Source organism: Camelus dromedarius, chromosome 6 (assembly GCF_036321535.1).
Source record: "Camelus dromedarius isolate mCamDro1 chromosome 6, mCamDro1.pat, whole genome shotgun sequence".
Lineage (NCBI taxonomy): Eukaryota > Metazoa > Chordata > Mammalia > Artiodactyla > Camelidae > Camelus > Camelus dromedarius.
The window spans coordinates 91,389,713-91,402,756 of NC_087441.1; the positions used below are offsets into that span (position 1 = coordinate 91,389,713).

A 13,044-nucleotide genomic window follows, 5' to 3' on the forward strand; every position below is an offset into this window, starting at 1 on the left:
CCGTAAAAAAAAAAAAAGGCAATTATTTTGGGCACTCATAAACATGTATGTATAGTACATTTCTGGAAGATTCATTAGAAATTGGTATCATTGGTTCTTCCTGGAGAAGACAGCTTGGCATCAGGGATGGAAAGGACACATTCCTTTCATCATATACTCTATATTTTCAATTTTGCAAAGTTAGCTTGTGTTATTTCTCGAATAACAAAGAAAACAAACTACAATACTAATAATTAAAATAGTAAATGGAATGTGAATAAATGGAATTGCTCATTGCTTCCAGAAATGACATTAGCCTGCTAAATGAGGGGTATAAGACTAAGATCAGAATACTAGAAAATAACGTTTGCATCCTAATCTTGTTTTTGCTTTGGCCTTGGTTTTTAATCCCTTATATTTGCTTCAAAAATAAGGTATGAACTTTCCTGTTACCCCTTGAAATCTCAACAACAGTAACCTTTATTTCATAGGTTTCAATTACACTTTTACAGTGTTTAGAAACAAATTACTAAACACTAAGAATAGTCACTGGTGAGAGGAATTCCCATCATCCTTAAGTTCAGTGGTGGCGTCTCTGCTGTTGGCAAGTACAGAAGGGGTGATGCACCACTGCAGAAATGGATGCCTTGATAGTAATGGGGAATGAAAAACCCAGACACACAGAGGCCAGGTGTTGGCATTTAAACATCAGAATTCAAGTACATACAATAAGAGTAATGAGCATCGTGGTTTGTCTTAGCTCAGGCTGCTATAACAAATTACCATAGAATGTGTGGCTTACAAAACAAACATTTATTTCTCCCAGTCCTGGAGGCTGTAAGTCCAAAAGCACTGTGCCAGCATTGTTATTTTCTTGGTAAGGGTCCTCTTACAGCTTTACAGATGACAAGGTTCTTACTGAGTCCTAGCATGGTGAAGAGAGAGAGACAGAGAGAGAGAGAGAGAGAATGAATCTCATGATTCTTTGTTATACAGGCACTAATTAGATTCATGAAGGCCCCACACTCATTATCTAATCCCTCCCAAACCCCATTTCCAAGCACATTGGGACATTGGTATTTGGGGTTTCCTCAAATGGATTTTGGAGAACACATTCAAACATTCAGTCCATAATTTGGTTGGAGTGGCAGCCAGCAGACCTGACCAGAGGAAATTCTGAAGATGGCAAATAAAACAAGGTGTCTGTAGAGAAAAAAAGAATGGGGAGGAAACCATTGGAATCAAGGATATTTATAGGAAGCTGAGAGGTAACATTGATAAAAGGTTATAATCCGTAGCCTTGGTCTAAACCAATTTCAGATGATGGAACTATCACCTGGAGGGGAGGGCAGGATCCCAGGAGAGAGGACCTTGCAACTCTGGGATGAGGATAAATGATAATGATTTTCACAGTTCCTCTCCTAGGGGACCTCTGGAAATGTACTTGGATCCATATGCTGGGAAATGAGAATGCCCAAACACTTCAAGGACTCTCAGAATCAGGATCCAAGCTAGGAGTGATGCTCAGATCCTGAAAAGACATCACAGTCTCCCTGTTAGAGGTACATGACATCCTGGTATGAACACAGTCTTGGCCCAGGTGCAACTAACTTGTTCTACTATTTTTTTCAAATAAAAGTATAGTTCGTCTGAAGACAGACACCATTTTATATATATATATATATGTATTTTCTTTACATCTTCATAGTGTATGTTTAGGCACAGAGGGTACTTAGTAAGAAACTTCTGTAAAAACAAAAAGCTGACACATGTGTGATTGTTTTCAATTGCCAGAATTCCATGATCACACCAAACCTCTGAGATAATAGATTGTTTGGATTTTAGATATTAGATTAAGGTCTCTAATTTGACTTAAGGACCAGAGGAGCAGAAGAAACTCTTTTGGTACAGTTTCCCTCTCTGTGACCTTATTCACCACAGTCTCAGTATCTCTGCGAGGATGTTAACTCATCTCCACTGGAGAATTTAAATGACTCCGTCTAGTCGTGGCTTCAAGTGTTCAGAAGGAAGAATGAATGGCTTTGCCTTTTAAAGAAGAAACCATATAGTAATGAATATGTGAACAATGTATCATGGGGTTTAATGCAAAAGTAAACGATTCTACAGAAATATCTGTATATCTGTTCCCACTGAGAGCTTGACTTAAGCAGATGTTCTAATCCCTTGGACTAGACACACCCTGCATTGAAGAGCAAAGAGAAGCCTTGTCTCTTTTAGATTCGACATACAAGTGATATCACACTGTACTTGTCTTTCTCTGACCTATCTCACTTAGCATAATGTGCTCAAGGTCCATTGATGTTGCAAATGGCAGGATATCCACCTTCCTTGTGACTGAATCATATTCCCTTGTGTATATGTATATGTGCCACATCTTTTGTATCCATTCATGTGTTGGCATTTAGGTTGCTTTCATTTCTTGGCTAATGTGGTTAATGCTGCAATAAACTTGAGTGCAGATATCTCTTTGAAATACTGTTTCTATTTTCTTTCAATAAAAAATAATAAAACTGACAATGGTCACTTAGAAAAATAAAAAGGCTTTAAAAAGTAGTTAACAATTTATTCACACATCTATTCTAATCCTCATTAAGGAATGCTTGGTTCTAATTATTTACATTGTTTCTTAAATTCTTATGTCCTCCCTGCCATTGTTCTGGATTATGTAAAGAGAGAAAAGCAAAGATCTTGTCCTCATGCAGCTTACACTGTGTATGGACCTTACATAATGTTATTTAGGCAGAAATAAATATTGTAATTATATACATGTATATATATATATGTGTGTGTATATAGATGTGTGTGTGTATATAGATATGTGTATGTGTATGTATGTGTATGTGTGTGTGTATATATATAAATATTTTATGTTTAGTGATCAAGAATCTAAGTTGCAACCAAATAGTCATTTTTAAAGTTTGGTTTCAACCTAGTGCATCTTCCCTGGAGATATAATTGTGTATTATAGAGCCCTAAGGACCAAATATGTTAACTTTAAAGTAAGGTAAAACCTAGAGTGCATGGTGATTGAAACAATGAATAAATAGATTAATGTTTGGACGTATGAATAAGTGTGACATTTGTTTATTATTTCAAAGGGTAATAAATATCCCTCTTATTACCTATAGGCCAAAAAGTAAAGGCTTTGGTGAAGAATTTTGTGTTTTTTGATCTCTATTCCTTTATCACCTGTACAAATTATTATGTTTAAACAAACTAAAGTGGATTCTGTTTCTATGACTGTACTAGGACTGATATGACAACTCTGGAATATTCTTCCTTGTGTCTCTTTTTCCATGGAAGTGTGGTTGTGCCACTCAACAGTGTTATTTGGATGGAATTCCTTTTACTTCAGATAATGTGATCTTATTCCTTAACCACTGTTCTGTGGACAGTGGTCCCAGGCTGCATTGAATATGGTGCTCACTCTTAGCCCAGGAAACAGTCCCTGATAAAACATGAGTAATGAATTCCTCCCCTGATATATTTGGTCTAAGGCCCCAATCTCTCTCTGCCCCTGCTGACTGTCCATTAATATAGAAAATGCAGACAATCAAGTTCTATTTCCCTCCCACTTAAAGTACCTAATTATTTTATTTTGATGAAATATGCACAACTATTTACTATTTTAACTATTTAAAGTGTACAATATAGTGGAATTAAGTATATTCACATAGATGTTACAATCATCATCACTATCTACCTCCAACCCATTGCATCATGCTCAGCTGAAACTCTGTATCCAATAAACAAGTCTCCATTTCCCTCTCCCCAAGCTCCTGGTAAGTGTGAGTAAACTTTCTGTTTCTATGAATTTAACTACCCTGGATACCTCATAAAAATTACATCATATAGTATTTTTCTTTTTGTGACTGTCTTATTTCAGTTAGCATAATGTCCTCAGGTTTATTTAGACTGTAACATGTGTTAGAATATCCTTCTTTTTAAGGCTGAATAACATTCCATGGTAAGAATGTACTACACTCTATTTTATTTTTTTAATTTTTAATTATTATAGAACTTTTATATTTCCGCTTAATTTGCAGTTATTACAAAATACTGGCTATGTTCCCTTTGTTGTGCAGTACATCTTTGTAGCCTGTCTTATACTCAATAGTGTGTTACTCCCACTCCTCCCACTCCTCCATACCTTTATTGCCCACCCCACTTCCCACTGGTAACCACTGGTTTGTTCTCTATATTTGTGAGCCTGCTTCATTTTTTGTTGTTGTTTTTGTTATATTCAATAGTTTGTTGTATTTTATACATTCTACATATAAGTGATATCATATAGTATTTGTCTTTCTCTGTCTGACTTATTTCACTTAGCATAATGCCATCCAAGTCCATCTATGTTGCTGTTAATGGCAAAATTTCATTTTTTATGGCTGAGTAGTATTCTACTGTGTGTGTGTGTGTGTAGTGTACAATAAATATCTATACATACTATATCTATCTATATCTATCTATCTGTGTGTGTGTGCATATCATATCTTCTTTATCCATTCACATGTTCATGGACACTTAGGTTGCTTCCATACCTTGGTAATTGTACATAATGATGCTATGAACATTGATATGCATGTATATTTTCAAATTAGTGTTTTTGGTTTTGGTTTTGGTTTTGCTTTTATATACCCAGGGGTGGAATCTGGGTCATATAGTAATTATATTTTGAGATTTTTGGAGAAATCTCCATACTATTTTCCACAGTGGCTGCATGAATTTACTTTCCCACCAAGAGCCCACCAAGGGTTTCTTCTCTCCACATCATTGCCAATATTTGTTGCTTGTATTTTTTTGATGACAGCCATTCTGACCAGCAAATACACTACAATTTATTTACCCATTCATACGTTAGTGGATAACTAGATTGTTTCCATTTTTTTCTACTGTTTTGAATAATGCTATTATAAACATTGGTGTACAACTATATATTTGAGTTCTTACTTTCAGTTCTTTTGAGATATATAACTAGAAGTTGAACTGTTGAATCAAATGGTAATTTTACGTTTAATTTTCTGAGGAATAGTTATACTGTTTTCTACATTAGCTGTTCAATTTGTTCCTACCAATGATGTACAGGATTCTCAATTTCTCTACATCCTTACCAAAATTTGTTTTCTGTTTCTAAAGAAATGGCAACCATATTAATGTGTGTTAAATGTATCTCATTTCCTTAATGAATAATGATGATGAGCACCTTTTCAGGTACTTATTGGCCATTTATCTTTGTTATTTGGGGAAGGTGTCTTCAAGTCCTTGACTATTTTTGAAATGAGCTCTTTGTTTTTGTTTTTGTTGTTGCTGAGTTAAAGGGTTCTTTATATATTCTGTATATTAATTTCTTATCAAATGTATGATTTGTAAACATTTTCTCCCATCCTGTGAGTTACCCTTTATTCTTTTGATATTGTCCTTTGATATGCACAAAAGTTTTAAATTTTTGTAAAAACCAATTTATCTATTTTTTCATTTGTTGTCTACAAACACCTTTGTGTATATCCAAGAAATCACTGCCAAACCCAATAGAATGAAGAGTTTCCCCTACGTTTTCTTCTAAGAGATTTTGTTTAGCTTTTACATTTAGATCTTTGTTCTATTTTGAGTAAATTTTTGAATATGGAGGAAGGTAAGGGTATAACTTCATCCTTTTGCATGTGAATATCGAATTTCCTCAGTATCACTTGTTGAAAATATTGTGCTTTTCCCACTGAATGGTCTTGACACCTTTACCAAATCATTTGACCACATATGAGAAGATTTATTTACTGTATTCGTCTATATGTCTATTTGGATTACAATAGTTTGTACTAAGTTTTGAAATCAGGAAGTATGTTATCTCCCACTTTGTTCTTCTGTTTGAAGATTTTTTATTTGATTATTTGGAATCTCTTGAAATTCCCTATGAATTTTAGAACTTTTTATTTTCTGGAAAAAATATTGGAATGTTGATAAGAATTGCATGAGATCTGTAGAATCTGTTGAGTAGTACTGACAGCATAACAATATTAAAACTTCCCACCTATGAACATGGATGTCTATTTCTTTATGTCTTATTTAATGTCTTTTGGCAATGTTTTCAGTATGCAAATCCTTCTTCTAGGCTAAATTTATTTTTAATTAATCACTTTGATCCTATTTTAAATGGGATTGCTTTCTTAATTTTTTTAATTGTCATGTTAGTGTATAGAAATGCAACTGATTTTTAATTGTTGATTTTGTATCCTCCAAATTTGCTGAATTCATTTATTTTTTCTATTTTTTGGTGAAATCTTTGATATTTCTATATTTAATATCTTGTCGTGTGTTGAGAGAATATATTTCTTCATTTCCAATTTTAAATCTCTTTATTTCTTTCCCTTGTTTTATTACACTGGCTAGTACCTCTAATACTATGTTAAATAGAGGAGGGAAAAATGGGCATTACTGTCTTTTTTGTTATCTTAGGGGAGAAGATTTCAGTCTTTCATCATTGAGTAGGATGTAGCTGTGGATTTTTCATGCATGGTTTTTATCATGTTGAGGAAGTTTTCTTCTATTCCTAATTTTTTAGTATTTTTTTAACAGAAAAATTATTAAATTTGATCAAAGGATTTTTGTGAATCAATTGGATGACCATTTTTTTTCTTTGCTCTCTTAATGTGGTATATTATATTGATTGATTTTTCTATTTGGAATCTACAGGATATAATCAACATTTATAGAATACCAAAAACATCAGAATACATATTTTCCTCAAGCTAACATGAAACATTCTCCAAGATAGACCTCATTATGTATCATTAAACACACCATAAAAATTGAAAGGAACAGAAATGTTATAATGTATGTCTCAGACTAGAGTGAAATTAAACTAGAAATCAACAATGGAAAGATAGCTGGAAAGTCCTAAAATACCTGGATAGTAAACAACAAACTTCTACATTATACATAGGTCAAATAAGTCTCAAGAGGGATTTTAAAATGTATTCAATGAAATAAAAATAAAAATACAACTCATCAAAATTTGCAAAATGCAGTGAAAGTTGAAGGAGACTTGTAAGATACTTTTGTCATGATATATAATCTTATGGAGACCATAAACTCAATTTTGGGAAGGGGAATAGGAAGACACAAAGCAGCAGTTCCCAGGAAGGGAAATGATCCTAAAATTAAATTCATAAATGGTTTCCAAGCAAAGAACAAATCCAGGGTGTTGCCAGAAAAGAAAAGAAAAAAGATGGAGGGGTCAAATATGAAATGAAGGACATGACTGAAGATTCTTTTCCTTAAACCTCAGAATCATTACGGTTGCATTCTTGGAGTATGGCATAATCAGAAAAAGACTCTCTGAGGAGATACAGTATGTATCATAAATGCTCTCAAACAATTGGGCTTCTGGAAAGTTTAAGGGAGTTTTTCCTCAGACTTCTCAGCAAAAACCCAACGTAGAAATAGGGCTACATTGAAAGGATTTGTGGGTTCAGCATTGTTGAGCCTTGATGAAGCTCACCTCAGAAGGCTTAGACCAAATTGGAGGGTATTTGTGCTAATGAAGAGCTACAGGGGAACCTGTTGTTCCTGCCCTGGCACTCCCATGCATGACTATACTTTCATACATTTTTCCTTACCACTTTATTCTCTTATCTATTTTTACCCTTTGTTTTTCTTTCTTTTCTCATTTCTTCACCCCTTTTTGGACAGTTTTGTGTAAGTAATGGACAGAGGACAGGCCTTGGAGTCAGAGAGCTTGCATCTGAGACTAAGCTCTAGAACCAAGCTAAGTGACCTAGAATATGTTAAGTCTAATCTCTTCACTTGCATAAATGTAGGAATAATATCTAATTTACTGTGTGATCATGAGGATTAGAGATAGTAAGTGTACTTCCTTAAAGGTAGAAAGTGTCCAATAAGAGTGGCTTTTATATTGTTTTTATTACTGTTGCTACAATTTTGTTTATGTGGTTGATTTGGGTTCTTGGAGCAGCTGTTAGTAAACTCTACACTGAGTTTCTTTACTCTACATACTCTTTAATATGATTATTTTTATGAGGTTGATTTTGATAGCTGATATTGAACTCTCTTAGTCTCTTTACAGCAGAGTATCCATCACAAGATGCTTTGAGTGTTGGCTTCTAGAAATGCTTACATGATCTCCCTTGAGAAATGCCTGGGAACTTGCATCCTCCTATGTCTCCACTTCTCTAAAGATTTCTTCTCAGAGGATTCAAGCAACAAATCATCTACAGGAATTGCCATCTTATGCTTTGCTTCTAACATACTAACATTAGAAAATTATTTTTTAATTTTTATTTTTAATACTACAAATATATCTTAGGCCTTCCACTAGCAACCAAAGATACAGCAAGCCCTCAGTTAAAGAGAATGCTAATCTATACTGTATCAGTTTCCCCTTCCTGGCTCCACTTCTGGCACGATGGTTTGCAACTCAGAATCACTCCTCAAAAAAACTGATGAAAACAATTTTTAAAACACATTTAAAAATAGTTGGCCTTATGAGCATACACAAATGGAAATGCCGCTACAGATATACAGCAAATGAAGACACATTTACTAAAGAATATTTACTAAAGCTCCATAAAATGATGAGTCTTTAGTATTTGAAGATCCGCACTTTTCCCCTCGCCACTCATTGAGCTGGGAACTCCAACCAGACTTGTACAACCAAGAACACAAGTTTTTGACTCCCCCCAGGTCCTGGTTGGAGGGTTGTCTTCCTGGGAAGACATGACATTAGCATTTCTCATACTGCCCCTAGATAATTGTTGCTGAGGCAAAGTTCTGTACTACTGCAGCCAACAGGTGGGGGCCCCATTCTTCCACCACGTTTCCTCTCATGAGACAAAGGTTCTACCTTGGGCATGGTAGGACACTGAGGTCCCAATTGCTATTGACTCAACTCATAGGACAGGGGATTGTGCCAAGGGAGACAAGCCAAGGACACCTGGGGCTCTTGCCCATATATCCACTGAGCACTTACTTCTTCAAACTGGGCTGTCACTTAGAATTGACCTATTGTTCCTTACTCCAGCACCAGAGTTGTGGCTCAGAGATTTTCCCTCGGAGGAAAGGCAGACCATAGAACAGAGAGCTCAAATTATCTCCCCAAAGGAGCCAACTTTATTTGCAACAGCATATGAAGTTCAAATATAAGTTTGCTTTCAAAAACAGTAGAAGTGTTGGTGAGAGGCAATGTGGAGGAGACTGATAAATTCATTGAAGATACAGGATAAATGATAAGCCAACTATTTGCTGGAGAAAAATAAGAAACCTGCTGCAAGAACTAGAGTCTGAATAAATTTCAAACTTTGACCATCAGGAACTGTCCCTTCATAGCAGTCTGAATTTGACTGGATTAGGGTGTAAATAATTTATTCTCCAGAGCATTGTTATGAAAAATAGAGCTTTTAACCAGCAGTTAGTGGAGTTTCATAGGTTAGTGTGGTCAGGTAACTAGACAAACACTGCCTAAGTCCTGCTAAAACCTTGTTATCCCAAAGTGGCTGGGCATGTCCAAGGATGAATCCCTGAGGAAAAACATCAGAGGCTTTACCCTGTGTCTGTTTAGGGGATAGAGGAGGAAGAGAAGGGAATGGACAACACTAAAATAATCCAGTTAGTCTTTAAACAAGTAAACAATCTAACAACAATGACAAGCACTGAAAGAGGGGAGAGATGAAGCCAGTACCCAAACTTGGTGCAATATCTAAAATGTTCATTTTCCAAAAAATATGAGACATGCAAAATAAGCAGGAAATTATGGCCTAGATACCAGAAGAATAGCAGGCAATAAAGCCACCTGCAGGAGAGACCAGATGTGAGAAAAGAAGCCATTATAAATATGTTCAAAGAAACAAAGAAAACCGTGATTTTAGAAGTAAAGCATGATGACAGTGTCACATCTCATAGAGAACATTAATAAAGAGACAGAAATTATTAAAAATAACCAAATGGAAATTTTGGAACTGAAAGGAGCAATAACTGAAATTTAAAAATTCACTAGATGGAATCAATAATACACTTAAACGGGCAGAAATTAAAAGTACTTAAGAATAGATCAATAGAAATTATGCAATCCAAGAACAGAGTGAAAAAAGAATGAAGAAAAAATGAGCAAAGTTTCAGAGAAATGTGGGACACTAATGTATACAAACAGACATGTAAAGGCAGCACCAGAAGAACAGAGAAGGAAAGGAGCAGAAAAATATTTGAAAAATTATTGGCTAAAAAATTTCCATTTCCTAAAAAATTTAAATCTACATATCCAGGAGGTTCAACAAACTGCAAGTAGGATAAACTCAAAAAGACCCATAAATAGACACATAGTAAAAATGCCAAAGAAAATCTTGAAGGCAGCAAGAGGAAAATGACATCTTGCTTAAGAAAACTCGTATAAGATTAACAGTTGATTTATCATCAGAAACAATAGAGGGCTGAAGGCAATAGGATAACCTATTCTCAGCCCTCAAATTTTAAAAGCTCTTAATCAAGAATCATATATCCAGCAAAATTATCATTTAAAAGTGAAGATGAAATAAAAAGACATTTGGAAAACAAAATCTGAAAGAATCTGCTGCCAGTAGACCTACCTTACAAGACATACTAAAGTTAGTCCTTCAGGCTGAAAGCAAGTGACCCAAGACAGTAATTTGAATACACACACACAAAAAACAAAGAACACTGATAAAGGTAATTATGCAATTATAAAGGAGTATAATTGCCTATTTCTTATCCTTTCTTATCTTGTTTAAAAATCATAAAGCAGTATACATTTAATTGTATTTGTGGGCATATAACATACAGAAATGTAATATATTTACCAATAGCAGGGCAAAGAGGTTGGTGAGAACAAACCAACATTGGGTTAAGAATTGACTCCAGATGTTTCACTTGAATCCAAAGGAACAAATGCATCGAACCTGAAATGGAAAGAAGGCTAATATGAGAAAAATTATACATATAACATAAAAATTGTGTTCTACACTGGAAACTGACACAACACTGGAAACTGACTATAACTCAATTTAAAAAAAAGAAAAAAGTTATACGTATAAACTTGCTCTCTTTTCTCCTCTCAGCTTCTTTAAAAGACATAAAATTACATAAAGGAATAATAATTATAATGATGTACTGTCGGGCTTATAACATGCATAGAGATAATACCTATGACAAGAATACCACAGTAAGAAAGAAAAGAGAGTAGAGCTATATGGGAATGCTGTTTCTACATTCTCTGAAATTGCTGGTGTAATTGTGAAACTGTTTTTGATAAGACATATATGGTAAGGCCTAAAGCAATCACTAAGTAAATAACTAAAAATATATAGCAAGAAAATCATTAAAGAAGTTAAAAAGTAATATTAGAAAATATTCAATTAATGAAAAAGTAAACAGTAATGCCAAAAAAAGACTTGTGGTGTAGAGAAAATAATAACTTAAATGAGAAATGTAAATCCTATTGTTTTGCTTAGTTTTGTTTTTATGAACTCTGGATACAAGTCCCTTATCAGATATATTATTTGTGAATATTTTCTACCATTTTGTGGGTTGTCTTTTCATTTTCTTAACATTACTTTTTCAATTAATGCTATGTCTCTCTCTCTTTTTTTTTTTTTTTTTACTTAAAATGAATCAGAGCAAAAACAACATGTGTACAAATCTATAGATAAAGCTGCTCTGGAAAAAATGCATAAATACATGGCAAAGAAATGAGGCTTGGCATTTTAATGCTGATCATGCCAAACTCAGTGCCATAACACCAAATCTGTGCTTGCAACACAGTGAACTATGTGTATCTGCTATACCCTAGTTCTCAAATCCAGGACTTATGAACTCAAATCAGAATTTGCCATCAAAAACTCAAACTTGAATTCCTGTACTAGGAATGTCTCCAGTAGAGAGCACTAATGTTTTTTGAATATTCGGTGTAAGTAGCTTTAATTGAGATAAGGCCTAGGAAGGAGTTACAACCATTTCCCATTCCCATATATCTGGGTACACAAGGCATAGGCATTTATTCCATATCTATTAACAGTTTACAGAGCACCCATTGTCCCCAGGCACCACATTAGGCCTTGGGATCCTGAGGAGGAAAAGATACACTCTTACCCTCAAGGAATTTGGCCTAGTGAAGAAGACTGTCTCAATCCCCTAATAACATCTCCTTGCATCAATCAAGGAAAGCATTTACTAATCATGCACTTTCCTATCACAAACTACATACATATATGTAGAAAAGCACATGGACTGTAAGCATTTGCAAACAGTAGGTTCAGGAGGGCCTTAGAGAAAATCTAGTCAAAGTCTCTCATTTTATACCTGGAAACTTTAAACCCAGAGTGGATAAGTGACTTACCCATGATCACGACAAGAGCTAAGATTAATATGGCACTTCCTATATGCATAGAACTGCTCTAACAGTATTGTTTATTTAATCCTCACCACAACTCATTTTTGAAATACAAAACTAAGGCACAGAGAAATTAATTAACAACAAAAATCAAACAGCTCACAAGGGCAAAGTCAGGATTTGAATCTAAGTAGTCTTGCTCCAGAATCCATAATTTTAGTCACCATGCTATATTTAAGTAGCTATGTCTAAAGGCAGTCATGATTTTCTGACTCATGTTTTTACACTGTCTTGTTATTTTATACTGTCAGGGTTTTCAGCAACTCTAGAACCCATTGGTCAAAAATTATCAAAGAAATCTCAAGATATTATGGTACTTCAAAGTCACAAGATCCTCGATTTGGGGAAAATGGCTCAATTCAACGTGGATGTATATGTTACCAGAAGGTGAAGATGAAGACATGCACAGATATGAGAAATATAATAAGTAATCTTGTAATAAGTATTTTTTTATCTTACTTTGACAAATGTTGCCACTTGTGTCTCATTTCCTTGTCTTCCTGAATCACTTCCATGTACTCCTTCTCACTTCCAAATCCCAGTCTTTAAGTGTGTTGATTCTTCAATCAAATAAGAACATGTTAATGTAGACAGAGCTAGGGATTAAATCTTGAGGGGACCCTGCACTATAC

The 13,044-nt window shown here is 34.6% G+C and overlaps 1 long non-coding RNA gene across 7 annotated transcripts in view; it reads right to left on the reverse strand.

The window, feature by feature from the left end:
* The window catches only part of LOC135321558 (uncharacterized), a 941,446-nt gene that overhangs the window by 892,818 nt on the left and 35,584 nt on the right, over window positions 1-13,044 (reverse strand). For 5 of the 7 annotated variants that reach the window (XR_010381414.1, XR_010381417.1, XR_010381418.1 and 2 more), the window contains 3 exons: window positions 12,872-12,972; window positions 10,824-10,922; window positions 782-904 (listed from right to left, as the gene is read on the reverse strand). The exons of 1 other annotated variant lie outside the window; for it this stretch is intronic. This is a non-coding gene — a long non-coding RNA (uncharacterized LOC135321558). The remainder of the gene's footprint in view (window positions 1-781; window positions 905-10,823; window positions 10,923-12,871; window positions 12,973-13,044) is intronic. One more of the 7 variants, XR_010381416.1, reaches the window with a different exon arrangement.